General features: G+C 47.0%; 1 pseudogene; it reads left to right on the forward strand.

The window, feature by feature from the left end:
• The first annotated feature begins 3,363 nt into the window (after window positions 1–3,363).
• LOC121459142 lies at window positions 3,364–5,463 on the forward strand (annotated as a pseudogene).
• Window positions 5,464–5,886: the final 423 nt, after the last annotated feature.

The following is a 5,886-nucleotide window of genomic DNA, read 5'->3' on the forward strand; positions in this document are numbered from 1 at the left end:
TCCAAGGTCCACCCCCCTCCGTCCATGTCCAGGAAGGTGAACAACCAAACTGGCTAGGGTCCCACAAAGCAAGAACATGAAGTAGGGTCAAAACCTGGTGCCATTGTCCTTGGCTTCTCATCATCCCTCATTGTTCGCCATGTTCAGAGAGTCCAGTTTTATCCCATGTTTTTTCAGTCACAGTTGAGCTGGCCTTGGTGAGCTCACAATAGATTAGCCCCATTGTCTCAGTGGATGGGTACACCCCTCGTGGTCCTGACTTCCTTGCTCATGTTCTCCCTCCTTCCACTCCTCATTGGGACCTTGGGAGGTCAGTCCAGTGCTCCAGTGTGGGTCTCTGTCTCTATCTCCATCCATCACCAGATGAAGGTTCTATGGTGGTATGCATGATATTCGTCAGTATTGCTAAAGGATAGGGTCATTTCAGGTTCCCTATCCTCAGCTGCCCAAGGGACTAACTGGGGACATCACCATGGGCTCCTGGGATCCACTCTAGGGTCAAGTCTCTTGCCTCCCTTAACTAAGAATTGTGGTTCCGTGCTCCCTTGTCCAACCTTCCTTTTTCCCAATCCTCCTGTTTCCCCAAGTTCCCCCCCTCCTTCCCTTCTCACTTTTCTCTCCCCATCTCCCCTTACCCCCATCTCACCCCACCCCCAAGAACCCAATTTTCTCCCCGGCAATTTTGTCTACTTCCCATAGCCAAGAGGATAACTATATGTTTTTCTTTGGGTTCACCTTCTTATTTAGCTTCTTTAGGTTCAACAATTGTAGTCTCTGTGACCCTTATTTATGGCTAGAAACCAATTATGAGTGAGTACATCCCATGTTCAACTTTTTGGGTCTGGGATACCTCACTCAGGATAGTGCTTTCTATTTCCATCCATTTGCATGCAAAATTCGAGAAGTCATTGTTTTTTACCGCAGCGTAGTACTCTAATGTGTATATATTCCATACTTTCTTCATCCATTCTTCCATTGAAGGGCATCTAGGTTGTTTCCAGGTTCTGGCTATTACATATAATACTGATATGACCATAGTTGAACAAATGTTTTTGTCATATGATAGGGCATCTCTTGGGTATATTCCCAAGAGTGGTATTGCTGGGTCCAGGGGTAGGTTGATCCCGAATTTCCTGAGAAACTGAAACACTGACATCCACAGTGGTTGCACAAGATTGCATTCCCACCAGCAATAGTGGTCCCATGTCCAATAGTGGTCTGCTGTTGTAGAAAATTATTTTCACTGTGTAAAGGTGCACTACACTTTTTGCTGCCTTTTTAATGATGCAAGCATGTTTTACATTTTATGATTAAATAAAATTAACCTGTGGTTAACAGGCAACATCAGCAACCATCTGACAGGAAGCTGTAGGGAGAAACTAAGTCTAGTGAGAGTTTTTAAGTGGGGACCGTGTAGAAAGACACTCCATTTTTCATAAATGCCAACAACAAGGACACATTAGGAACTTGTTATTCAACCTTTCTGAGCCAGCAGGAATTTCCCTCAACATTTAAATCCTGAGTTCAATAGAAGGATAAGAGATTTAGATATAGATTTACTTAGTGTCTTGTTGGGATCCCCTATCTCATATCTCTGTGAGTCTGAGGCCAGTGTCTGAGGGAACAAAATTCCTTCCTCACTGTATCCCATAGCATTAACTGCTGCTGATAAGTGTGGAGTTGCAATTGCTGTTTGGGACAGAAGCTGCTTGAGGTACAGTCAGTGTATTGAATGCAAAACATCTGTGTGGCCCTCCTGCTAGCTGACTCCAGGCCACCACAGCCCCTCAAAAGCACTCTGTCTGCCCTTTTGTGTTGGCCTCTGTCCACTGGGACTCAGTGAGGCAGGCTAGAAATAGCAAGGAAATAAAGGAGCAGGGCAAGGGATAGAAGCTGCTCTCCTTGGGGTCTAGTTGGTATATTTTCCTCACTAAGAGTCAAGAAAATTTGACACAAGTGATAAAACACGGATTTTCTGCAGAGGCAGTATGTATCATTCTAAAGATATCTCAAAGAGAATGTTCAAAATGATCAAGAACTCAAGATGGGCAATGGGGTTGTATGCCTCCAATCCCTGTATTCAGGAGGGAGAGGCACAAAGATCTCAATGAGATTGAGACCAGACTGGTCTACAAAGAAAGATTCAGGACAGCCAGAGTGGTTACACAGAGAAACCTTGTTGCCAGAATAAAAATGAATGTATAAAAACCTAACTACAAAACAATCAACAACTCTCTTTAATTAGGGCCAGAATGTCTATGTCTTGCATTTTACTGTGTTAGCATACCATAATCATCTCTAAATCTAATTAATACACCTTACAATTTCATTTAAAAAGGAAATACCTGACGATGAGGAATAAAACCTGGAAGGATGACTCAGCAGTTAAGAGCACTTACTGTTCTGCAGAGGATTCACACCCACATAGCAGATCACAACATAGATCCAGGTGACCCACTGCCCTCTTTGGCCTCCACAGACTCTGCAGAAATATGATGTGCATATATATATACACACACACACACATATATATATATATATATATATATATGTGTGTGTGTGTGTGTGTGTGTGTGTGTGTGTGTGTGTAGGCATAAATAAGTAATTTTTAAATTTGTATACTTCTGCTTTCAATTTGTACTAAATCTTTAAGTTTTATAAATTACATTACATTATTTTTTTATTTATTAAGACAAGGACTTTTGTAGCCCATTGCTTGTCTGGAACTCACTATGTAGACAAGTGTCAGCCTGCCTTTGTGGTATGGGAAGTCCCTCAATATACAGTTGCTTTTATTAGTTAATGAATTGATATATAGAAAGAGTAGACAGAGTCAGAGGAGAAACCATGTAGCTGCCACCAGAGACAGATGCCTCAAACTTCGGGGATTAAAGGCATATACCACTATACCCAACTATGAATTACATCCATTAAGCTATCTGACAAATATTTAAGCATCTATTGTAAGGACACCTAAGCACAGTATCTCTCTCTATGTTGTATCTATCTTAGTTATACATACTTTTTCCCTCTATGTCTTTTTGAATTTTGGTGAAAATGGTTTTCTCTTGTATAGCCAAGGATTTAATTTTACCCAAGTGGTGGTTCCTAAGTAGAGATCTCCCCAAGGGATTGGTAGCAATGCTGGACTGAATCTCCCCCACTGTAGTTGATACACACAGTGTCCCAAGGGGAAGATACCACTGCTCATAGATATCTTCTGAGCATGCACGATTAGGGGCAGCAGTGTGGCTATGCTACTTTTTATTCAGTCTCTTACAAGATACCATCTTCCCTTACACACTTAGTGAATCGGCTTTTCTTGATCATGTGCTTATTGTTAACTAAGAAGTGGAAGGGGGGCACAGCAGAGACTCGTCTCGACCCTTCCGTCGTCCGTCTTGGGTATCGTTGCAGGATTCGGAGTACGCCCGAGGACCTCAGGAACCATGCCGAAGCCACACAGCGAAGCAGGGACTGCCTTCATTCAAACCCAGCAGCTGCATGCGGCCATGGCTGACACCTTCTTGGAACATATGTACCGCCTGGACATTGACTCCGCACCCATCACGGCCCGCAACACTGGCATCATTTGTACCATTGGTCCTGCTTCCCGGTCTGTGGAGATGCTGAAGGAGATGATCAAGTCGGGAATGAATGTGGCTCGTCTCAATTTCTCTCATGGAACTCATGAGTACCATGCGGAAACTATCAAGAACGTGCGTGCAGCCACAGAAAGCTTCGCCTCTGATCCCATTCTATACCGGCCTGTTGCCGTGGCTCTGGACACAAAGGGGCCTGAGATCATCAAAGGGAGCGGCACTGCAGAAGTGGAGCTGAAGAAGGGAGCTACCCTGAAGATCACCCTGGACAATGCCTACATGGAAAAGTGTGACGAGAACACCCTGTGGCTGGACTATAAGAACATCTGTAAGGTGGTGGAAGTGGGCAGCAAGATCTACGTAGACGATGGGCTCATTTCACTGCAGGTGAAGGAGAAAGGCACTGACTTCCTGATAACAGAGGTGGAGAATGGTGGTTCCTTGGGCAGCAAGAAGGGGGTGAACCTCCCCGGAGCCGCTGTGGACCTCCCTGCTGTGTCAGAAAAGGACATCCAGGACCTGAAGTTTGGGGTGGAGCAGGATGTAGACATGGTGTTTGCGTCTTTCATCCGCAAGGCAGCTGATGTGCACGAGGTTAGGAAGGTCCTGGGAGAGAAGGGCAAGAACATCAAGATCATCAGCAAAATCGAGAACCACGAAGGCGTCCGCAGGTTTGATGAGATTTTGGAGGCCAGTGATGGGATCATGGTGGCTCGTGGCGATTTGGGCATTGAGATTCCTGCAGAGAAGGTCTTCCTGGCTCAGAAGGTGATGATTGGATGATGCAACCGAGCTGGGAAGCCAGTCATCTGCGCCACACAGATGCTGGAGAGCATGATCAAGAGGCCCCGCCCCACCCGTGCTGAGGGCAGTGATGTGGCCAATGCAGTCCTAGATGGAGCAGACTGCATCATGCTGTCTGGAGAGACCGCCAAAGGGGACTACCCTCTGGAAGCCGTTCGCATGCAGCACCTGATTGCCCGTGAGGCAGAGGCTGCCATCTACCACCTGCAGTTATTCGAGGAACTCCGCCGTCTGGCGCCTATCACCAGCGACCCCACAGAAGCTGCTGCCGTGGGTGCTGTGGAGGCCTCTTTCAAGTGGTGCAGTGGGGCCATTATCGTGCTCACCAAGTCTGGCAGGAGTGCTCACCAGGTGGCCAGGTACCGCCCGCGTGCGCCCATCATTGCTGTGACGCGCAATCCCCAGACAGCTCGCCAGGCCCATTTGTACCGAGGCATCTTCCCTGTGCTGTGTAAGGATGCAGTGCAGGACGCCTGGGCTGAGGATGTAGACCTCCGTGTGAATTTGGCCATGAATGTTGGCAAGGCCCGAGGCTTCTTCAAGAAGGGAGATGTGGTCATTGTGCTGACTGGGTGGTGCCCTGGCTCTGGCTTCACCAACACCATGCGTGTAGTGCCTGTGCCTTGATGGCCCTCTGGAGCCCCTCTTCTAGCCCCTGTCCCATCCCCTCCCCCATCCCATCCATTAGGCCAGTAACGCTTGTAGTGCTCACTCTGGGCCAGAGTGTGGCGCTGGTGGGCTGGGACACCCCGGAAAATTACTGTTGCTGAAACATGGAATAGAGCCCAGCTGTCTGTCTATCATATGGCCCTACCCAAACCAGGGGTGACAGAGGAATGCAGAATTGGAAACCCTCTGGCTTTATCACAAAGGGGCAGCAACATCTCTTGTGTACTTTGCTCCTGTAGAAAGTTGTCCAGAGAACTCCCAGCCCTGGCCTGGAGTCAGGAGACAGCAAGAGTAGGGGCTTAGGGCGTGGGGCCCAGGTTCCTGTGTAGATAATAACCTCTGGCCCCCAGGCCGGACTTGCTTCCCCAACAGCTTTGGCCTCCCCCACTGCTCGTTGTGCACTTCTCAGCTGTCACTGCGGTCACACCCTGCACTCTCCACCTCCGTTCTACTGTGCAGCATCTCCAGGCCTGTTGCTATAGTGCCCACCTGAGTGTCAATAAACAGCAGCTGAAGCAAAAAAAAAAAAAAAGAAGTGGAAGGGGTAATAAATCAATATAAACTTCTTAAACAGTAATTGCGAAATGAACAGACGACCTTAAATGTCAGATCTTTTCATCCTTCTCTGCCATCACTAGGAATCTAGTTTAGGAAAAAATGAAGGGCACATCGTGGTGCATAACTATAATTCTCATACTTAGGAGACAGAGATGAAGAGATTAGAAGTTAAAGAAACTCCACAAGCACAAAGTAAGGTTGAGATCAGCCTGGAATACATGAAATACATTCACACATGCACACATCCACATGC

The sequence above is a fragment of the Microtus oregoni genome, unplaced genomic scaffold (genome assembly GCF_018167655.1).
Source record: "Microtus oregoni isolate MIOR12 unplaced genomic scaffold, Mior012 000018F_ref0000195, whole genome shotgun sequence".
Classification (NCBI taxonomy): domain Eukaryota; kingdom Metazoa; phylum Chordata; class Mammalia; order Rodentia; family Cricetidae; genus Microtus; species Microtus oregoni.